Source organism: Zea mays, chromosome 10 (assembly GCF_902167145.1).
Source record: "Zea mays cultivar B73 chromosome 10, Zm-B73-REFERENCE-NAM-5.0, whole genome shotgun sequence".
In the NCBI taxonomy this organism is placed as follows: Eukaryota; Viridiplantae; Streptophyta; class Magnoliopsida; order Poales; family Poaceae; genus Zea; species Zea mays.
In genome coordinates, this window is record NC_050105.1 from 38,491,716 (window position 1) to 38,516,440 (window position 24,725).

At 41.9% G+C, this 24,725-nt stretch overlaps 1 long non-coding RNA gene across 1 annotated transcript; it reads right to left on the minus strand.

Moving 5' to 3' along the window:
• Nucleotides 1-19,866: 19,866 nt before the first annotated feature.
• LOC103641025 (uncharacterized) lies at nucleotides 19,867-21,611 on the minus strand. Its single transcript, XR_560019.3, has 3 exons — nucleotides 20,970-21,611; nucleotides 20,220-20,367; nucleotides 19,867-20,142 (listed from the first exon to the last, which is right to left on the minus strand). It is a non-coding gene; the product is annotated as an uncharacterized lncRNA (long non-coding RNA).
• Between the last annotated feature and the right edge of the window lie 3,114 nt (nucleotides 21,612-24,725).

Here is a 24,725-nt window from a genome sequence, read left to right on the forward strand (position 1 = left end):
ATGTGTCGCATGTGAGGTATGTCGTTCCGAAATGGGTGACTCATAGGTTCCATTCCATTTGTCAACACTATGATACATATGTTTACGCTAAAATCATCAATCAATATTAAATAAATCAACTAATAAACCACTAATACAATATTTTGTACTAAATAACATTGTTTCTAGTGAAAATAATTTTACATGATCTTATTTTCTAGGGTTTAATAATGACCATCATATAATTACATATGTAGGTTATTTAAGCACCCCGAAATGAACTAAAACAATCTAAATAAACTATATAATCACCATTAAGACCATCACATATATAACAAACAAATATATAACATTTTACAAAAAACGTATCTACAATCAACAAACACATATCTAACATTTTATAAATAGTGCAATGCACTTACTTCTCGCGTCGTCACGACGTGGCATCGGGAACCATCTTGGCCGAGGGCACGGGACCAGAGAAGGTGTGGGGGTCGACCAAAGATGGAATCAGATGGAGTGGAGCCGAGGGGAGGCACAACACTGAGATCGTTGTGGGCGCGTGGCTCCGAGGTGGTGTCACGGGGCGGCTACAAGCCGGTGGCGCATCGTGTGGGGCGGACGCAGTGTCGCGGGCCTAGGTGTAGATTGAGCCAGCGACGCGGGGTTCAGGGTGCCGAGGCAATGGGGTGGGCCTCGATGTCGAGGGGGTGGCAACCGGGGTAGCACCCTTGAGAGTGGTGGCATGGAGGGGCCGACGGACGCACATGCGTGAATGAGACGCATACGACGTTCACTAGCCCTTACCTAGAAATCGACTTTTGGGGGGCCTACTGTGCCGAAGATCCTCATTCAACCTTTTGCTTTGGCACAAACAAGTGTATTTCATGTACATTTCTATTGGCGAACGAAGCTGACCTTCGGCCGAGGTAGCATACAAAGAAGCTTCACCTGTGCGTGCAAGTGGCAAAGGTGCTAGCCGAAGTCGACAACTTCAGCAACAAAAGAAGGACTTCGAACATAAGCCAGAGGAGAAGCTATCAAACAACAGAGGACTAAACCCGCAGAGCCGAGGATGGAGAAAATACATTATTGCCCTGATATCATTTGTAAACAATGTGTGTAAAACCTTGGGGGCATGGCTGTAATTTTGTATGAAGGTGGTTCATCTTCCCTATAAATAGGTGAACAATATCCTGCATAAGATACCTTTTGAAGGGACATTACTTCATGTTGCTTAGCTTACAAAGAAACTTGGCGCCATCCTCTATGCAGGAGCCGAAGGTACGCTTGTACACCCATTTATTAGGAGTGATGGAATAAAATGCTAATGAGATGAGTTGGATAAGAAATTCTACTTTTCACTTTCAAGTTATTTCATTATGTTTCTCTTTGAAAACCTTCATCCCTTGTTCTAACACTTCGAAAAAGTGTTAAATCAAGAGGACAAAGGTCTTTACATATAACTTGTATTGCCTTGATTTTTGATATCTTTAGGGGAATTGAAATCATTTACCAACATTGGCGCCCACCTCCGGTGATCTCACGGCCACAACAAGCTACATCACAACGAAGAGCATGGCAGGCCATCAAGCTTTGTCAGCATCCATGCAGAAGCTCGCGCTCCCTATCATTGGGGGCTCGAGCTTCGAACCTAGCAACAAAAAGAAAAAGAAATAGGCCCAAATAAGGGTACACCATATAGGCATCCAAGGACCCTACATTAGGACCAAGTGGTCCCATATTCCTATTACCTTCTCTCAGGATGACCTTCGTCTTAAAGACTATCCACATGGAGATGCCATGGTTATCTCTTGTTTTATCAAAGGTTTTGTAGTGCATAATGTTCTGGTTGACACAGGTAGTGTTGCAGACATCATATTTGCCAAGGCTTTCAAGCAAATGGAAGAGCTCAAAGATAAGATCCAAGATTCATCTTTCCTCTCTGTGGCTTTGGAGAACAGTAGGTGATGGAAGTAGAAAAGTTGACTATGCCTATCACCTTCGGCTATGTTAACAAAACAAGAACATAGGATGTCTTGTTTGAGATTGTTGATATGGAATTCCCATACAATGCTATCATTGGAAGAGGAACCCTCAATGTATTTGAAGCAGTTCTACACTCAGCTTACCTTTGCATGAAGATACCCAACAATCAAGGAGTGATATCAGTTTATGGCAGCCAAGAAGCAGCAAGAAGGGCAAAAGGGACCCTACAAGAGCCAATGATTGTTTATAACATAGAAAAAGCTGAAGCGCAAATCTAGGAATCTAAGAAACCAGTAAAAGAAAAGCCATCTTCGTTAGATCAGCCAAAGTCAGTACTTCTTTGTGATGATGTTGCAGAACAGAGGGTTTTCTTCGGCAATCAGCTAACTTCAGAGCAAGAGTTAATCTCTAAAGGTTTTTATTTCACAACAAGGATGTCTTTGCCTAGTTAGCAAATGACCTATTTGGAGTGGACAGAAGCATAATAGAACATGCCCTAAATGTGGATCCAATTGCTAGACCATGTTAGCAAAAGCTTCATAAAATGTCCGAGGACAAGGCCGAAGGTGCAAAGGCTAAGGTTAAGAGATTACTTAGTGCTGGAGTCATAAGGGAAGTTGCATACCTAGAATGGTTGGCCAACACAATTATGGTCAAGAAATCAAATGGTAAATGGAGGATGTGTATTGATTTCACATACCTCAACAAAGCATGTTCGAACGATGAATTCCCACTACCAAGAATTGACTCACTTGTGGATGCAGCTGCAACTTTGGAGCTCATGAGTTTGGTCGACTGCTACTCAGGTTACCATAAACTATGGATGAAGAAGGAAGATGAGCCGAAGACTAGCTCATAACCCGCAGTGGAACTTACTGCTACCATCGGATGCCTGAGGGGCTCAAGAATGTTTGTGGAAGCTTCAACAGAATGACAACCAAGGTGCTGAGTTCACAACTAGGCAAGAATGTCTTGACTTATGTCGATGATATCATTGTGAGAAGCATGAAGCAACAAGATCATATTTCAGATCTCCAAGAAACCTTCACCAATTTCCGAAGGGCATGTCTAAAGCTGAACCCTGAGAAATGTGTCTTCGGAGTGAAAAAGGAAAGTTTCCACGTTGTCTTGTGTCAACAAAGGGCATAGAAGCAAATCTAAGAAAAATCAAAGCAACACTTTGGATGGAGCCACCAAAGTCAAGAAAAGGGGCCAGAGGTTAGCAGGGAGGCTAGCTTCCTTACACAAATTCATATCAAGATCTGCTGAATGAAGCTTGTCGTTCTTAGAGGTCCTAAAATCAGTAGAAGTTTTTCAATGGGGCCCTCCACAACAACAAGCTTTTGAAGAATTAGAGGACTATCTAATAAAGCAACACTTTCTCCACCTTCGCTAGGGGTTCCTCTGTTACTCTATGTAAGTGACGCTTTGGTCCAATAAATAGTAAGCAAAGGTGTGAAAAGGTAGATGTATGTTTAATTCATATCCAAAGTACTGAGCCCATCCAAAAAAAACTTTATAGAGATGGAGAAGGTCCTCTATGTAGTCCTAATGGCTTCAAGAAAGCTTCGACATTACTTCCAATCCCACAACATTACTGTACCATCATCTCAACCATTCAAGGATATTATAAGAAACAGAGAGGCTTTAGGCCTAATTGGAAAGTAGGCAGCAGAACTCAATGAGTTCATCATAGATTTCATTCACAGGTCCTCCATTCAGTCTCAAGCATTAGAAGATTTCATTATTGATTGGACTCCGGGCTCACAAGACCAAGCAACCCAATCAGACAAAGTTGTCTGGATAGTTTTTTGTGATGGTTCTGGGCTGGTGTTGCAGCCATTATTGTTTCGCCATCTAAAGTGAATACATCATATGCTGCCAAGTTGCGATTTCAATGTACAAATAATATAGCAGAATATGAAGCTTTATTGTTGGGCCTGAGAAAGCTGAAGGCAATGGGAGTTCGAAGGGAAATATTGAAATCTAATTCTCAAGTCATCATAGGTCAAGTGGACAAATCAAGCAAGGCAAAAAAACTCAACATTAGAAAAGTACCTCGATATGGTTCGAAGCATGGAGGCTTCATTCGAAGGGTTTTCAGTGAAAAATATCCCGACGCTGGATAATGAGTATGCCAACATGCTGGCCAAGTCTGCCGCCTAGGGGCTCCCTCTAGCCCCCAAAGTATTCTTTCAAATATTAAAGGCACCTTGGGTGGAATTGATGGAAAGAGCTATCTTAACAATAACCCCTACACATAGTTAAGACTGAAGGATATAGATTATAACCCTCCATCGGGAAAATCACTTGGGCGATGATGAAATATACATCAAAAGAATGTAGGCAAGGATGAGGCCATACAAGATCATAGAAGGGGAGTTGTAGACGGAAGTAATCTGTTCACACCTGTTAAAATGCATCTCTAGAGACGAAGGTCAGGAGTCGATAAGGGAAATCATGCTGGAATATGTGGATCACACATCGACCCTAGGGCCCTACTAGGGAAAATCTTTCGCTAAGGATTTTACTGGTAGAAGGCAGCTTCGAATACAACAGAGTTTGTACAGAAATGTGACAATTGTTAGAGGTGTGCAAGGGATAAAAAACAATCTTCATCTATGACTCAATTGATACAACCAACATGACCCTTGCAAAGGTGGGGAATTGACATAATTGGCCCAATGCCAGCTGCCCAGGGGAACTTAAAGTACACGGTGGTAGCAGTGGACAATTTCTTAAAATGGATCGAAGGAAAAGCCTTAGCAACAATAACTTCGGCAACTATTCAAAAGTTTTTCTGACAAAAAATTATATGTCGCTTCAGTGTTCCAAGGTCTATCACTATTGACAATGGCACCCAATTTGACTCCAAAGCATTCAGAAAATTTTGCAGTCAAGTGGGAACTAATATGCATTTTGCTTCAGTTAGGCATCTAGAGTCCAACGCACTCGTTGAAAGTGTGAATGGTATAATCTTGCTAGGAATAAAAAAAGTTGATGGTTGGATTTCCCTAGGGCAAATTCATAGAAGAACTCATCAAAGTTGTGTGGAATCATAACTGAAAGGGAATTAGGCTTACACCTAGTTCCTAAATAGTTTTGGTGGTTGAATCGCCCAACACAAACAATTGGACTAACTAGTTTGCTCTAGATTGTATGTTCTACAGGTGCCAAAGGTTCATCTACAACTATACTAATTCGACTGTCCGGAATACCGTAGATTATTCCGGACAGGAGAAGCTTTTTGGAAAAACAGGCCAGGCGCGGACCGTCCGGGCCCCTGCGGCGGACCGTCCGCACCACAAGATTGACCCTCGGACAGAACCAATGCAAAAACACAAGTTTCCACTACAGACTGTCCGGAGGAAAAGCGAAGACCGTCCGAGCCCTCGCGCGGACCGTCCGGCCTCAGGCGCGGACCGTCCGGTCGGTAAGAAACCGAAAAACCCGAAGGTGACGGGTTCGGAGAAATGAATTATAGAGGGCCTCGCGGACCGTCCGGGGTGCACGACCGAACCGTCCGCGACTGGCTCAGTCTGACATCTGACGACGCATTAAATGCAATATAGCCGTTGATATAGCCGTTACTGCTGACCGTTGCATTTTCAGCCGTTGATCTACAGGGGCGGACCGTCCGGACCTGGCTCGCGGACCGTCCGCGCTCAGCAGAATGGCCCAACGGCTAGGAAGTGGTTGGTGGCTATAAATACAACCCCAACCACCTCCATTCAACACATCCAAGCATTCCAACCTTCAACATTCAATACAAGAGCTAGCAATCCATTCCAAGACACATTCAAAGCCTCCATCTCTCCAAGTTTCACTATTGAGATAAGAGATCATTAGTGATTAGTGACTTGAGAGAGAAAGTGATCCGTGTGTCGTTTGTCGCTCTTGTTGCTTGGCTTTTTAATCGTGCTTTCTTGATTCCTTCATTGCGATCAAACTCACTTGTAATTGAGGCAAGAGACACCAATCTTGTGGTGATCCTTGTAGGAACTTTGTGTTCCAAGTGATTGAGAAAAGAAAGCTCACTCGATCCGTGGATCGTTTGAGAGAGGGAAGGGTTGAAAGAGACCCGGCCTTTGTGGCCTCCTCAACGGGGAGTAGGTTTGCAAGAACCGAACCTCGGTAAAACAAATCCGTGTGTCACACTCTCCATTTGGTTGCGATTTGTTTTCTACCCTCTCTCGCGGACTCATTTCTTTATTACTAACGCTAACCCGGCTTGTAGTTGTGTTTATATTTGTAAATTTCAGTTTCGCCCTATTCACCCCCCCCCCCTCTAGGCGACTTTCAATTGGTATCAAAGCCCGGTGCTTCATTAGAGCCTAACCGCTCGAAGTGATGTCGGGAGATCACGCCAAGAAGGAGATGGAGACCGGCGAAAAGCCCACTACAAGCCACGGGAGCACTTCATCGGAAGAGTCCCGCACCAAAAGGAGGGAGAAGAAGAAGAGCTCCTCCAACAAAGGGAAGGAGAAGAAATCTTCTTCTCACCGCAAAGAGAAGAAGGAAAAATCTTCTTCCCACAAGCCGCATCGGAAAGGCGACAAGCACAAGAGGATGAGGAAGGTGGTCTACTACGAGACCGACACTTCATCAACATCGACCTCCGACTCCGATGCGCCCTCCGTCACTTCTAAGCGCCAAGAGCGCAAGAAGTATAGTAAGATCCCCCTACGCTACCCTCGCATTTCCAAACATACACCTTTGCTTTCCGTCCCATTAGGCAAACCACCAACTTTTGATGGTGAAGATTACGCTAGGTGGAGCGATTTAATGAGATTTCATCTAACCTCGCTCCACAAAAGCATATGGGATGTTGTTGAGTTTGGCGCGCAGGTACCATCCGTAGGGGATGAGGACTATGATGAGGATGAGGTGTCCCAAATCGAGCATTTCAACTCTCAAGCTACAACCATTCTCCTCGCCTCTCTAAGCAAGGAGGAATACAACAAAGTGCAAGGGTTGAAAATGCGAAGGAAATTTGGGACCTACTCAAGACGGCGCACGAGGGTGATGAACTCACCAAGATCACCAAACGAGAAACGATCGAGGGGGAGCTCGGTCGTTTTCGTCTTCGCCAAGGGGAAGAGCCACAAGACATGTACAACCGGCTCAAAACCTTGGTAAACCAAGTGCGCAACCTCGGGAGCGTAAAGTGGGACGACCACGAGGTGGTTAAGGTTATCCTAAGATCTCTCATTTTCCTTAACCCCACTCAAGTTCAATTAATTCGTGGTAATCCTAGATATACTAAAATGACCCCCGAGGAAGTTATCGGGAATTTTGTGAGCTTTGAATGCATGATTAAAGGTTCAAAGAAAATCAACGAGCTTGACGAACCATCCACATCCGAGGCGCAACCGGTAGCCTTCAAGGCAACGGAGGACAAGAAGGAAGAGTCTACACCAAGTAGACAACCAATTGACGCCTCCAAGCTCGACAATGAGGAGATGGCTTTAATCATCAAAAGCTTTCGCCAAATCCTCAAGCAACGGAAGGGGAAGGATTACAAATCCCGTTCCAAGAAGGTTTGCTACAAGTGTGGTAAGCCCGGTCACTTTATCGCTAAATGTCCATTATCAAGTGACAGTGACAGGGATAACGACAAGAAGGGCAAGAGGAGAGAAAAGAAAAGGTACTACAAGAAGAAGGGCGGTGATGCTCATGTTTGTCGGGAGTGGGACTCCGACGAAAGCTCAAGCGATTCCTCCGACGACGAGGATGCCGCCAACATCGCCGTCACCAAGGGACTCCTCTTCCCCAACGTCGGCCACAAGTGCCTCATGGCAAAGGACGGCAAAAGGAAGAAGGTAAAATCAAGATCCTCCACTAAATATGAAACCTCTAGTGATGAAAATGATAGCGATGAGGAGGATAACTTGCGTACCCTTTTTGCCAATCTTAACATGGAACAAAAAGAAAAATTAAATGAATTAATTAGTGCTATTCATGAAAAGGATGACCTTTTGGATTCCCAAGAGGATTGCCTAATTAAAGAAAATAAGAAACATGTTAAGGTTAAAAATGCTTATGCTCTAGAAGTAGAAAAATGTGAAAAATTATCTAGTGAGCTAAGCACTTGCCGTGAGATGATTGACATCCTTAGAAATGAAAATGCTAGTTTAAATGCTAAGGTTGATTCTCATGTTTGTAATGTTTCAATTCCCAATCCTAGAGATAATAATGATGATTTGCTTGCTAGGATTGAAGAATTAAACATTTCTCTTGCTAGCCTTAGATTAGAGAATGAAAATTTGATTGCTAAGGCTAAAGATTTTGATGTTTGCAAAGTTACAATTGCCGATCTTAGAGATAAGAATGATATACTTCGTGCTAAGATTGTTGAACTTAATTCTTGCAAACCATCTACATCTACCATTGAGCATGTCACTATTTGTACTAGATGTAGAAATATTGATATTGATGCTATTCATGATCATATGGCTTTAATTAAACAACAAAATGATCATATAGCAAAACTAGATGCTAAAATTGCCGAGCACAACTTAGAAAATGAGAAATTTAAATTTGCTCGTAGCATGCTTTATAACGGGAGACGCCCTGGCATTAAGGATGGCATTGGCTACCAAAGGGGAGACAATGTCAAACTTAGTGCCCCTCCTAAAAGATTGTCAAATTTTGTTAAGGGCAAGGCTCCCATGCCTCAGGATAACGAGGGTTACATTTTATACCCTGCCGGTTATCCCGAGGACAAAATTAGGAAAATTCATTCTAGGAAGTCTCACTCTGGTCCTAATCATGCTTTTATGTATAAGGGTGAGACATCTAGTTCTAGGCAACTAACCCATGCTAAGTTGCCTAAGAAGAAAATTCCTAATGCATCAAATGAACATAGCATTTCATTTAAAACTTTTGATGCATCCTATGTTTTGACTAACAAATCCGGCAAGGTCGTTGCCAAGTTTGTTGGGGGCAAACACAAGGGGTCAAAGACTTGTGTTTGGGTACCCAAAGTTCTTGTTTCTAATGCCAAAGGACCCAAAACAGTTTGGGTACCTAAAGTCAAGAACTAAATTTGTTTTGTAGGTTTATGCATCCGGGGGCTCAAGTTGGATACTCGACAGCGGGTGCACAAACCACATGACCGGGGAGAAAAGGATGTTCTCCTCATATTAGAAAAACCAAGATCCCCAACGAGCTATCACATTCGGGGATGGAAATCAAGGTTTGGTCAAAGGCTTGGGTAAAATTGCTATATCCCCTGACCATTCCATTTCCAATGTTTTTCTTGTTGATTCCTTAGATTACAATTTGCTTTCCGTATCTCAATTATGTCAAATGGGTTACAACTGTCTATTCACTGATGTAGGTGTCACTGTCTTTAGAAGAAGTGATGATTCAATAGCATTTAAGGGAGTGTTAGAGGGTCAGCTATACTTAGTAGATTTTGATAGAGCTGAACTCGACACTTGCTTAATTGCTAAGACTAACATGGGTTGGCTCTGGCACCGCCGACTAGCTCATGTTGGGATGAAGAATCTTCATAAGCTTCTAAAGGGAGAACACATTTTAGGACTAACAAATGTTCATTTTGAGAAAGACAGAATTTGTAGCGCATGCCAAGCAGGAAAGCAAGTTGGCATTCATCATCCGCATAAGAACATAATGACGACCGACAGGCCACTGGAGCTCCTGCACATGGATCTATTCGGCCCGATCGCTTACATAAGCATCGGCGGGAGTAAGTACTGTCTAGTTATTGTGGATGATTATTCTCGCTTCACTTGGGTATTCTTTTTGCAGGAAAAATCTCAAACCCAAGAGACCTTAAAGGGATTCTTGAGACGGGCTCAAAATGAGTTCGGCTTAAGGATCAAGAAAATTAGAAGCGACAACGGGACGGAGTTCAAGAACTCACAAATCGAAGGCTTCCTTGAGGAGGAGGGCATCAAGCATGAGTTCTCTTCTCCCTACACTCCACAACAAAATGGTGTAGTGGAGAGGAAGAATCGAACTCTATTGGACATGGCAAGGACCATGCTTGATGAGTACAAGACTTCGGATCGGTTTTGGGCGGAGGCAGTCAACACCGCCTGCTACGCCATCAACCGGTTGTATCTTCACCGAATCCTCAAGAAGACATCATATGAACTCCTAACCGGTAAAAAGCCCAACATTTCATATTTTAGAGTCTTTGGTAGCAAATGCTTTATTCTTGTTAAAAGAGGTAGAAAATCTAAATTTGCTCCTAAGACTGTAGAAGGCTTTTTACTTGGTTATGACTCAAACACAAGGGCATATAGGGTCTTTAACAAGTCCACTGGACTAGTTGAAGTCTCATGTGACGTTGTGTTTGATGAAACTAACGGCTCTCAAGTAGAGCAAGTTGATCTTGATGAGATAGGTGAAGAAGAGGCTCCATGCATCGCGCTAAGGAACATGTCCATTGGGGATGTGTGTCCTAAGGAATCTGAAGAGCCTCCAAATGCACAAGATCAACCATCCTCCTCAATGCAAGCATCTCCACCAACTCAAAATGAGGATGAAGCTCGAGTTGATGAAGAAGAAGATCAAGCAAATGAGCCACCTCAAGATGATGGCATTGATCAAGGGGGAGATGCAAATGAGGAAGACAAGGAGGAAGAAGAGCAAAGGCCACCACACCCAAGAGTCCACCAAGCAATTCAACGAGATCACCCCGTCGACACCATCCTCGGCGATATTCATAAGGGGGTAACCACTAGATCTCGTGTTGCTCATTTTTGTGAACATTACTCTTTTGTTTCCTCTATTGAGCCACACAGGGTAGAGGAAGCACTTCAAGATTCGGATTGGGTGGTGGCGATGCAAGAGGAGCTCAACAACTTCACTAGAAATGAGGTATGGCATTTAGTTCCACGTCCTAACCAAAATGTTGTAGGAACCAAATGGGTCTTCCGCAACAAGCAAGATGAGCATGGTGTGGTGACAAGGAACAAAGCTCGACTTGTGGCCAAAGGATACTCCCAAGTCGAAGGTTTGGATTTCGGTGAAACCTATGCACCCGTAGCTAGGCTTGAGTCAATTCGCATATTATTAGCCTATGCTACTTACCATGGCTTTAAGCTTTATCAAATGGACGTGAAAAGTGCCTTCCTCAATGGACCAATCAAGGAAGAGGTCTATGTTGAGCAACCTCCCGGCTTTGAAGACAGTGAATATCCTAACCATGTCTATAAGCTCTCTAAGGCGCTTTATGGGCTCAAGCAAGCCCCAAGAGCATGGTATGAATGCCTTAGAGATTTTCTTATTGCAAATGGATTCAAAGTCGGCAAAGCCGATCCTACACTCTTTACCAAAACACTTGAAAATGATTTGTTCGTATGCCAAATTTATGTTGATGATATTATATTTGGGTCTACTAACGAATCTACATGTGAAGAGTTTAGTAGGATCATGACACAGAAATTCGAGATGTCTATGATGGGGGAGTTGAAGTATTTCTTAGGATTCCAAGTGAAGCAACTCCAAGAAGGCACCTTCATTAGCCAAACGAAGTACACTCAAGACATTCTAACCAAGTTTGGGATGAAGGATGCCAAACCCATCAAGACACCCATGGGAACTAATGGGCATCTCGACCTCGACACGGGAGGTAAGTCCGTGGATCAAAAGGTATACCGGTCGATGATAGGTTCTTTGCTTTATTTATGTGCATCTCGACCGGATATTATGCTTTCCGTATGCATGTGTGCAAGATTCCAAGCCGACCCTAAGGAAGCTCACCTTACGGCCGTAAAACGAATCTTGAGATATTTGGCTTATACTCCTAAGTTTGGGCTTTGGTATCCTAGGGGATCCACATTTGATTTGATTGGTTATTCGGATGCCGATTGGGCGGGGTGCAAAATCAATAGGAAGAGCACATCAGGGACTTGCCAGTTCTTGGGAAGATCCTTGGTGTCTTGGGCTTCAAAAAAGCAAAATTCGGTCGCTCTTTCCACCGCCGAAGCCGAGTACATTGCCGCAGGTCATTGTTGCGCGCAATTGCTTTGGATGAGGCAAACCCTGCGGGACTATGGTTACAAATTAACCAAAGTCCCTTTGCTATGTGATAATGAGAGTGCAATCAAAATGGCCGACAATCCTGTCGAGCATAGCCGCACTAAGCACATAGCCATTCGGTACCACTTTTTGAGGGATCACCAACAAAAGGGAGATATCGAGATTTCTTACATTAATACTAAAGATCAATTAGCCGATATCTTTACCAAGCCTCTTGATGAACAATCTTTTAACAAACTTAGGCATGAGCTCAATATTCTTGATTCGCGCAATTTCTTTTGCTAACTCGCACACATAGCTCATTTGTATACCCTTGATCATATCCCTTTCATATGCTATGACTAATGAGTTTTCAAGTCTATTTCAAACCAAGTCATAGGTGTATTGAAAGGAAATTGGAGTCTTCGGCGAAGACAAAGGCTTCCACTCCGTAACTCATCTTTCGCCGTCGCTCCATGCCACTCTCCATCCTTGGGAGAGAAAGCGAAAGGACTTCGTCTTTGGTATAATCTTAACTCATTTATTTATGACCAAAGGGGGAGATAGTTCTTTTAGGGCTCTAATGATTCCGTTTTTGGCGATTCATGCCAAAGGGGGAGAAAGTAAGAGCCCAAAGCAAACGGACCGCACCACCACCAACCAATTTCAAAAACTTCGTGTTTCCAAGAATATTATCAATTGGTTTTCCTACTGTGTTCAAAAGGGGGAGAAAGTAGTATTTCAAAAATATATCAAAACCCTCTTGAACACTAAGAGGAGGATCTCATTTAGGGGAAGTTTTGTTTAGTTAAAGGAAAAGCATTTGAAACAGGGGGAGAAAATTTCAAATCTTGAAAATGCTTCTCAAAATCTTATTCATTTGCCTTTGACTATTTGCAAAAGAACTTTGAAAAGGATTTACAAAAGAATTTGCAAAAACAAAACATGTGGTGCAAGCGTGGTCCAAAATGTTATAAGTAAGAAACAATCCATGCATATCTTGTAAGTATTTATATTGGCTCAATTCCAAGCAACCTTTGCACTCACATTATGCAAACTAGTTCAATTATGCATTTTTATATTTGCTTTGGTTTGTGTTGGCATCAATCACCAAAAAGGGGGAGATTGAAAGGGAATTAGGCTTACACCTAGTTCCTAAATAGTTTTGGTGGTTGAATCGCCCAACACAAACAATTGGACTAACTAGTTTGCTCTAGATTGTATGTTCTACAGGTGCCAAAGGTTCATCTACAACTATACTAATTCGACTGTCCGGAATACCGTAGATTATTCCGGACAGGAGAAGCTTTTTGGAAAAACAGGCCAGGCGCGGACCGTCCGGGCCCCTGCGGCGGACCGTCCGCACCACAAGATTGACCCTTGGACAGAACCAATGCAAAAACACAAGTTTCCACTACAGACTGTCCGGAGGAAAAGCGAAGACCGTCCGAGCCCTCACGCGGACCGTCCGGCCTCAGGCGCGGACCGTCCGGTCGGTAAGAAACCGAAAAACCCGAAGGTGACGGGTTCGGAGAAATGAATTATAGAGGGCCTCGCGGACCGTCCGGGGTGCACGACCGGACCGTCCGCGACTGGCTCAGTCTGACATCTGACGACGCATTAAATGCAATATAGCCGTTGATATAGCCGTTACTGCTGACCGTTGCATTTTCAGCCGTTGATCTACAGGGGCGGACCGTCCGGACCTGGCTCGCGGACCGTCCGCGCTCAGTAGAATGGCCCAACGGCTAGGAAGTGGTTGGTGGCTATAAATACAACCCCAACCACCTCCATTCAACACATCCAAGCATTCCAACCTTCAACATTCAATACAAGAGCTAGCAATCCATTCCAAGACACATTCAAAGCCTCCATCTCTCCAAGTTTCACTATTGAGATAAGAGATCATTAGTGATTAGTGACTTGAGAGAGAAAGTGATCCGTGTGTCGTTTGTCGCTCTTGTTGCTTGGCTTTTTAATCGTGCTTTCTTGATTCCTTCATTGCGATCAAACTCACTTGTAATTGAGGCAAGAGACACCAATCTTGTGGTGATCCTTGTAGGAACTTTGTGTTCCAAGTGATTGAGAAAAGAAAGCTCACTCGATCCGTGGATCGTTTGAGAGAGGGAAGGGTTGAAAGAGACCCGGCCTTTGTGGCCTCCTCAACGGGGAGTAGGTTTGCAAGAACCGAACCTCGGTAAAACAAATCCGTGTGTCACACTCTCCATTTGGTTGCGATTTGTTTTCCACCCTCTCTCGTGGACTCATTTCTTTATTACTAACGCTAACCCGGCTTGTAGTTGTGTTTATATTTGTAAATTTCAGTTTCGCCCTATTCACCCCCCCTCTAGGCGACTTTCAATAACACATCAATATCAAGATCTACTGGTTTCACGCCGTTCAAGCTCCTCTTCGAGGACGAAGCTGTTACCCCAAAGAAGTCAAGTTGGGTTCAACAAGAGTCGTAGCTTCGACTCAAGATCAGGACAACAAGAAAATTTCGAAGGATACAATAGAAGAGTCAGGGCTTGAAGCAATAGAGCACATAAGGAAATATCAAGCAGAAACCATAAGATGGAGGACAAGAAAGTGAAGCTCAAGACCATAGCACCAAGTCATCTTGTGCTCTGAAGGGTAGCTAACTCAAACACAACAGAAAAATTACAAGTGAAGTGGGAAGGCCTCTTCCTGGTATCAACTTCGAACAGACCAGTCTCATACAAAATAAACTACATGGAAGGAAACTACATTCCAAGGTCATGGAATGTTGATGAGGTTTGGAGATATCACATCTGATGCCAAGCTTCGACATCCTTTTTCATTATAAAGGGGATACATTTTTTCAACAGGGCCGAAGATGTAATATTTGTACAAAGGGTATGTAAAGTCAATAAAGGTACATTTCCCAAAAAGCAATTATGTCGAAGCAGAGAATCAAAATCTACAAGGGGTTCGACTTCCAAGAGCCAAATACGAAGGTAAGTTTAATCAACAACTAAAGGTGACAAAGCTCAGAAGTCATTCCTAAGGGAATGCAGAGCTAAAGTTTTATCAACAAGTAAAGGTGAAAAAGCTCCAAAGTCGTTCCTAAGGGAATGTAGAGCTACGGTTTGATGAAAAAGCTCTGAAGTCATTCCTGAGGGAATGCAGAACTACGGTTTGATGAAAAAGCCCCGAAGTCGTTCTAAGGGAATGCAAAGCTAAGGTTTGATGAAAAAGCTCCGAAGTCGTTATTAAGGGAATTCAGAGCTATGGTTTGATGAAAAAGTTAGAAAGTTGTTCCTAAGGTAATGCATATCTAAAGTTCAATACAAAAGTTAAGCAAGAGCTTTGGACGCTTTGTTTCAAGTGAAAAGAAGAAGGTGTTTTTCGCCTTTGGCTCAAAATACCATCAAAGTTTGGTTTCATAGGAAACAAAGCACACAAAGTAAAAATAAAAGGTAACAAAGAGTTAAGTTTATATTACAACAAGCAGTGCTTTAATTACATAAATGTTCATTTCAAGCATACAAAAAATATGTCCTGGGCCTAATAATCAAGCTTAGATTTGGCCCTCACTCACTTCTTTTCCTTCTTTGTCTTCTTGTACTCTTTGTTCTACAGGAATGAAGAACAGGGTAAGCATTTAAGAGAGTTTGTAAATAGAAATTTTAGCAATATAGGCCGAAGGACGAACCTTTCTAGCATATTCTTCGGCTTCCAAAGCAGCAAGCTGTCAGCCACCTTTGTCCCATGATTCAAAGAAAAACCTCTTTGTGGTGTTAAGAACTCCATTCGAAGGAGTCTTGATATCTTCGACAGCCATGCCAAAACTAGCTTCTCCAATGCTTTTAATGTGGTTGCAAATGACCTTCTCAAGCACCGAAGCCATTCCACACGAACCAATCATCGTGCAGTAGTCGCTACAGACGTTGATTATTGATTCAACTTCTCCTAATTCCTTTTCTATCCACTCAAGTGCCCCTTCAATGTCCCCGTTGGTATGTAAAGTTGCCCTCGAATTTGCACCAACCGAAGACAAGATTCTCTTCAAAGCATCGCAACACTAGGAAGCAACCGCAAAGGAGTTACCCCCGAAGTTGTTCCAAAATTTCCATTATCCTTTGATTCTCTCTGTCCTTGCTAGTAGCATTATCTTTTGCAGCTTCAAGGTTGGTACAAAGTTCCTTGATCTACTTGTCTTGTTCTTTAATCCTCATCATATCAACATTACACATCTTTATTGCTTCCTCCTTTTCCTTATCGACTGTCACACCCGGATCTAAGGGATAAAGCCGGGTGAATCTCATATATGCGCCAAAGAAGACAACACATATAATAACAGAGTGTATAGAGATAAATGTCACAATATAATCAGAGTACTTATTACATAGCGGAAGTCTTACAAAATAAAAGATAAATAATAAACGAACTAAAGTCCATCCTTGGTGCAATAAAGTCAACTGGGAGACGCCACCTAGATCAAGTCAAACTCCTCGTTGTGTGGTTTCTCTTGAACCACCTGTTCTTCTCCTGTGGGGGGGTGTGAGATAGCAAGGGTGAGCTCACACATGTTCATCGCTCAACAAGTTGTGGGGAATAATGTGCATGAACTCACCAAAAGTGGGAGTTCATGTGATGTGTAAGGCTGATCAACAATAGGAGTTAAAGCTGAGCATTGCTTTTAATAAGTTGGTCAAATTTTATTAGCAGTTACTAAATGTAATTAAATACCAAACCATAATAAGAATAATAGAACAAAATTAATAAATAATCTCATGCAAATGCAAATGACAAAATTGAATTTAGTTCCATAATTTAATCATGAGAGAGTCCTGAGCTGCTCGACCGTGAGCTCGGCTAGTATACCAGTTTTACACTCTGCAGAGGTTGTACCCTGTACCCAGAAGTCGTGTTACCCATCTGCCAAGGGGTCATGAATCCCATACACCTCTACCAAAGAAGCGAGGCAGGGTAACACTACGAGGCCTTTACAAAGTTCCACTAGCTTCCGAAAACCCGCTACAGTTTCTGGAAAGATCAATTGCAAGAATCCCTCGTGTGATCGCCATCGCAGCAAAATCAACCCGAGAACCTCCCTGCATGCCTACTCCACTACTGCCCTTGCCCCTTTCGGGCAAGGTAGTCTTCCACTAGCTTTCCTAATTAATCAACCAAGGGCGTCCCATTCCACCCTTGTGGTGACACATGTTTCTCAAGTTAAGCTCTATGTTCCAATTAATGATAATGATCTTGACATGAACATAAATAAAATAATAGAATAATTGGAACATGGACATAATGTAATATTTAACCCAAAACCATATAAAGCAATAGCAAACTACCCAAATGATTCAGGGGTAAACAAGGTAAAAGATAATCAGACTAGGGTGACCTATTGGGTCCCATCAAAATTAAAACTATGCATGAATAAGTGATATTAAATAACATTATTGGATAATAAAAGTGGTCAAGGGCACAACTTGCCTGCGACTTGAGATTCCAGGTACCAGGATGAACTTTAGGTGACTCGTGACCTCACACTAGTCGTAGCAATACAAACAAACATGGTATAGACAAAATTAACATCACACCAAACATAAGATTAAACTGCATAATAATGATCTATGCGTCGCTACGAGATCGTGGGTTCGAGAACTACTAAAATCGGAGTCATGGTTACGAAGTTATGATTTATGGGATATCTATGTGATTTAACTATTAAACTATATTATAAATTGGTTAGTACACATCATATGAGAGATTATTCCATAAATAATCAACTCAACTTTAATTTTAATTATAGCTTGACTTGAGATCATGTTTTAACCACATTATAATTATGGTCACGTTAGTTTTGATTTAAAAGAGCTAATCTAGTAGACATAGGATAAATAAATATCTAACTATAAAAGTATGCAACATGGTTTAATTAATATTGTTACTGCATAGTAAATATTTATACGAAACTAACACAACTGGAACAAGTCAATTCGGAATTAAAACACACAAGTTATGAATTTTCGAAGTTTTAAGTGTTGGATAAAAAGGAATTAAGTGCATAATTTATTTAATCTAAGTTTCATACCAACTAAGGTTATCGGATGATAGACACTATTATTATGAATTTAATGCAACTGAAACAGATCAAAAAGGAATTAAAATAGATTAAATATGAATTAAACAAGTCTTTGGATTTATTTTTATACTAAAAATTCCATTTTCCTTTTTTAATTCAGAATTTCCCATGGGTTTTGGACTGTGCTCACAATTCTCTAGAATCTCAGGGGTCAAAAGTAAATTCTAGGAGCCAAATGAGTTGTTCTTCCAATAACCGAGGATGGCGGGTTGAATGTATGAAAACCTAGGGTCTCATTTAGAAAGTGCACGCAGCGAAGGGGTAAGGTCGACGCAGGACCGCCCGATCTGATTTTAGTGGCCAAGATTAGACGTATTAATTGAGTGAATCGGTATTCACACGATCCCGCATCAACAGACCAGATTTTATGTTTACGAGATCCACCTAGGCCCTAGATCCAGCGATCAACGGCCGCGATTCACAATCCTGAACCGGTATCAATTTTCTAATCCCTACCATCAAAACCAAGATCAGCGGCTATAAACCCATCTTCTCCCGAGAGCAGGGCGCAGCGGCGGCGCTGCCATAGCGCACAGTGGAGTACTCGCCGGAGACCCCGCAATTTGCCCCACCAGGCATCCTAACACTACCCCGGAGGAAGTTAATAGTAGCACGCGATATGGTGAATCTTCTAGGGGCTTTCTTACCGAGGAAAGGACCACGGTGACGACTGCCCACGACGCAAGGCGGACAATGGCGCACAACCTGCTCTGACGAGCAATACCTTCAATACCAGACCGCCACGGGTCTGGAAAAGTCGTGCGCGAACTTCACCGATCTTCGCCGATGCCCCCCCGATCATCCACTGAGCTCCACCACCGCCTAGAACTAACCTAGGCCGTGGCGGATCTTCCAAATTTCTCACTGCGTGCTGTGTTGTTAACGGCTTTGCACATGGGTAGGCAGAAGGGGGGAAGCATATGTGCCCTAGGATTTTATCCCCAGGTCGAGGGGCACCCCCGCCTAACATCCTGGTCGGCGCGGCGTGATTTTTGCAATGGCCGCCTGCCATGCGCGTCGAGAGGAGGAGAGTGGCGCCCTAGACCCCGGGGCCCACATGGCAGTAATACCGGTGAGCGGCGAGGACGAGTACGTGTGAGGAGGTGGGAAGGCGGAGCAGTGGGCTCGGAGTGTCGGTGACTAATTTGTTTGGCACGTGAACTGGGCTAGCGCGGGTCAGAGCAGGGATAGTGGGCCGCGAGAAGGCTGTTTCGGCCCAAGCGTTAGTTGGTTCTTTTTTTCTTTTTCTTTATTTAATTTCTCATCTCCAACTTATGCTCAAATTTAATTTCAAATTTAAACCTGCTTCCACTTTCTAGTTTTAAATTCCAAATTCCTCTTCTCAAGTATAAACCTAAAGTGAATATATATTCTGCTTTTTATAATATTATCATTTATTCTCTTCCTTGCTATTTATTTATGGAATAAATAGTTTCATTGAAATTCCCTTCCTTATTTCCAATTTCAACACTTGAATTTCGAGTTTAAATCCTTACCTTGAATTTTCAGACTTCCAAATGTCCAATACCATCTTAATTGTGGATATAAACTCTACAAATTTTTAATAATATTTATTATTAATTCCCCCTCCCTTTTCCAACTCTAGAAGCAACAAGTTACTATTACTATTTCTTCTCTCATCTTCTATTTTATTTTTCATTTATAATTTGAGTTCAATTTTATGTATCCAATAAAATGCACCATAACCTCATCATCAACAAGAGATGTACCCATCTTTTGTTTATTGGTTACTTAATTAATTTAATACCATCGATTGCTTATGGAGAAAAAATGTCCTACTAAACTCCCAAGGTTTCAAACATTACAGAAACACTATCATATATATATTTATTTCTTTATTTCACTATTTTATGATATATATTTTCTCTACCAAATTTAGGTCTTACATCGACTATAACCATTTTCTCTTTCAAAGATATTGCTTTGGCCTCTTTCTCCTCTAAGGATTTCCAAAGTTTTGCAACTTTGTCTTGAAGTATTGTCAGCTCTTTCTCTTCGTTCTCTTGTTGTATTCTTAAAGCTTTACTTAGCATTAGTCCCTACACCATGAAAACAATGCAGCTTAGTCAAATACAAAATTTCCTCAAAACTACATCAAGATAAGGCTTCTTTGTACCTTGATACTAGTATAGGCCAAACTGTAAGAAAGTTTTCTCTTCTTAACTTGGCTAAGTATGTCTTCAACTTCCAGAAAACTAATGCTTCGGGTGATATTTCGTACAAATCTTGATTCTTCAGAATCAGGCACTGTAACATCTGAAATCCTATTTTGGAATTTTTACAAATTCTAAATAAGTTTTCTCCAAAAAGATCTGAGATAAAAAATTCATTCCCTTATAAACTATATTCCTCTAAATTAAATTAATAAAAATAGTAAGAAGTCCCCCGAGTTTTGGATAACCATGTTTTCTTAAATAATAAGTCAGATTCCCTTATAAGCATTATCTTTGGTTGGATGTTATATTCTCTAAAGATTTAACCTAAACTAAAGATTATATCAATGTGTTTTACATAAATAAACAATAAAACATTAAATTGGGTTAAAAATTTATAATCTTAAAATAAATGAGGACACTACTAATTGATCAACTTTAAGTTTGAATAAAGACAATGGAATAATGAAATTGAATCTCTAACAAAAAGAAAGGTTTCAAACTTTATTAATAATAGGATTATTTCTTTCATACACATGCAAGCATTTATTTTATATAGAACAATAAAATGATTAATAAACAATTATACTTGTATCATGCTGGGTTCTTTTGATTGGTGAATTTAAACTAAAATCTAAATATCAAAGCAAATTCAAATTTTGAATTGAAATTAAAACAAAAGAAAAGAAAAGAAGGGTGAAAGACTGGCGGACCTGCGTTGTCAGTCGCCCCACACACTGCGTGTCGCCCTCTCACTGACGCTGACTTATGGGCCACACCTGTCAGATCTTCCATCTCCCTCTTGTCCGTTCCAGCAAAACCGAAACCCAGAGTCTTTGGCCGCGCTCCGCAGTGCATGCCCCCTTCCAACTTGCTGGCCTAGGAGGATATATAGGTCCGGCCGCACCTTTCCTTGGCCATAGGATCTTGTAGGGGTAGCTTGCCGTGGGTGAAGATGCCATTACCGAGCACAGGGAGGTGAGGTGAGATGAGAGGGAAATGGCCGCCACGGTGTCCCTATGCCTTCGCTGCTAGCTAGGGTCCCCTGTGGGGTGTGGGTGTTCCTCTGGGTCTCTGAGAACCTGTACATAGCGGCGTCGCGCACATCGACTACTCAGAGTCTTAGGGATTCCTCACCATTGCCAAGCTTCCCCGCAGAGCTGCCAAGCACTATTCTAGGGCCCCTTGTTATCTCGATTGCTAGTAAGAACCATCCCCTTTAATTCACCACGTCGTACTCTATGATATGCACAAACCCACGTTCACAATGGGGTCCTAGGGCATCAACTCGGGTGGCTCCAGGCATGTCGCGCCGCAATTTGGGGCCGATGTGGGTAGGAGAAAGCACTGTGGCCGCTGGATCCCGAGCGTGCGGTCTGGATTAGATAGGGTTGTGCTGGTTCAGTGGTGTGATCCGGACCGTTGGTCTACCAGTGATCGGATCCAGACCATTCTCCAACACTTAAAATTTAGGCCATCGATCTTGAATCTGACGGCCTCAGACATGTACTACTTCGTCCCATCCATGATCTAATCTGCATCATCAATTTTAGATAGGAGGGCCCTAGCTTCAAGATACCCTTCGACCATGGGCATTTTCATACGATCCCCTCATCTTTATTATAATAAACCCACCGTCCACCATAGTTCTAGGGAACTAATAGTTTGGGCCTCGGATTTTGTAGAATAGCCCCTGACGTTATAAACAAATTCTAGAAATTGATTTATAATATAAAAATAAATATAGAGGGTTAGAAAAATCATATCTCCAGCGTTTTAGCTCCGTTTTAAGCCGTTCGAGTTGCGTTAGTCTCGTATTATGGTTGTCTACAAAGTAAAAACATTATTTTTATCATATCATACATTTTGATAGTTAGATATTTATTTACCCAATGGTTAGTAGATTAAAAATTTCTACTCGAAGTTAATCTATATATGACTGAGGAATAATTTGTGATTAAGTTATAACTTAGAGTGAAGTTGAAGTATTTATTTGTTTAATATCCTTCCTCATATAATTTACAGTAATCAATATAAAATTTACTTTAATCACGAAAATCTTTTGAAAATCATATCTTACTAACAGTAACTCCGATTTTAGTGATTCTCGAACCTACAATCTCGTAGCAGCTCGTAGAATATATTTACGCTATTTGTTCTCATGTTTGGTGTACTGTTATTTTTATGTGATCCTTGTTTATTTGTATGTATTGCTACGAATAGCGATGAGGTCACGAGAATCTGAAGACCAACTTGGTACCTAAGGATCTCAAGTCTAAGGCAAGTTGTGTCCTTGATCACTTTTCTCTACCTAATAATGCTCCAATTAATCACTGTGATATGCTTAGGTTAATTTGATGGGACCTAATAAGTTTTCCTAGCATTGTTTACCCCACACCTTGCAAACAAAATAACTATTGGATAGATTTGCTATTGCTCTACCTGGTTTTGAAAAATTAATGTTATATTATGATCATGTTCCAATTTTGCTATTGTTGGGGGTATGCTTCGTAGCCGAAGATCCTAAAGAAAGAGAACACCTTCGAAAGATCCTCTCAGGAGCAAGCGCCGAAGCTATTACCTATAGAGCTTCGGCATAATGACAGATCTCAGGACGAAGGGCCGAACCAACTTAAGGATGGATTGACTTAAAGACCCATGATGTTTTGTGTTATTATTGTAGTCGATTGTAAAGGACACAAATGTAATTTTACACAAGCTGCACCCTATGTCTATAAATAGGTGAACAGTACCCCGGCACTGTTCACGCAATCCTGTAATCGCTAACGCATTACGCTGGAATTATTTTCTGTCAGAGGCGAAGGTATAAACGTACCTAAATATTATGTTTTGACATTTAAGTTCATATTATGAAATATATGAATAATGTAATTTATTTTTCCTATAATTTTTAATATTTTATATTTTATTTCGCATTGATGAATGTTTGGCCACAAAGGTATGACCTTCGTGGTATTCTGTCTGTGGCCTTCGTTCGAAGTTCATTAAATCCATGGGGAAATAATGTTTCAGCGAACGAAGGGTATTATTATTTAACATTTTCTGTGTTGCCTTGTTCTTAATTCATAGCATTTGAGAACAAGTCCCCAACATTGGCGCCCACCTCCGGTGAACTCACTTCCACTTTTTTGAGCTGATGGCTTTGTTCAACAACCAAGCTGGAGCTGCTTCGGCTCCGAAGCTGGTACTCCCGATAACAGGCGGTTCATGTTCAGAGCCAGCTAACAAGAAGCAGAAGAAGGAGGCACAGAGAAGGGTACAACATGTCAGGGTGCAAAGACCCTTCATCAAGTCAAGATGGCCCCACATCCCAATTACCTTCTCTCAAGAGGACCTTCAGCTCAAGGATTACCCTCACAATGATGCTATGGTTATTTCTTGTGTCATCAAAGGATTTCTGGTCCACAATATTCTGGTTGACACAGGCAGTGCAGCAGATATTATATTTGCTAAGGCCTTCAGACAGATGCAAGAGCCCGAAGATAAGATCCATGATGCTACACATCCCCTTTGTGGCTTCGGAGGAAGGCAGATTGTAGCACTCGGTAAGATCACGATGCCAGTGACTTTCGGATTTATCAACAATACAAGGACTAAACAAGTTGTGTTTGATATTGTTGACATGGAATACCCTTACAACACAATCATTGGTCATGGGACACTCAATGCTTTTGAAGCAATTCTTCACCCAGCATATCTTTGCATGAAGATACCTTCAGATCAAGGGCCTATTGCTATTCATGGAAGTCAAGAAGCTGCCAGAAAGGCCGAAGGAAACTGGACAGATTCAAAAGCAATCCATAATATAGATGGAGCTGAAGCTTGTGAGCAATACAAGTACAGAAGGGAGAAGGCTGCTTCGGCTGATCAACCGAAGCCCATGCTTTTATGTGAAGATATAGCAGAGCAGAAGGTGTTGCTGGGGTCTCAATTGTCTGAGGAGCAGGAGAAAACCTTGACAAGGTTTCTGTTCAACAATAAAGATGTCTTCGCATGGTCGGCCAATGATCTCTGTGGTGTGAACATGGATGTCATTGAGCACTCGCTCAATGTTGATCCATCCTTCAGACCCATAAAGCAAAGACTTCGGAAGATGTCTAATGACAAAGCCGAAGGTGCTCGGAACGAAGTGAAAAGACTTCTTAGTGCTGGCGTCATTAGAGAAGTAAAGTACCCAGAATGGTTAGCCAACACTGTTATGGTGAAGAAGGCCAATGGTAAATGGAGAATGTGCATTGACTTTACTGATCTTAATAAGGCTTGTCCGAAGGATGAATTTCCATTACCAAGAATAGATTCTCTAGTAGACGCAGTAGCTTCGTCAGAGCTCATGAGTCTACTAGATTGTTATTCAGGCTACCATCAAATCTGGATGAAGAAAGAGGATGAGCCAAAAACCAGCTTCATAACCCCCAGTGGTACATATTATTATCTTTGGATGCCTGAGG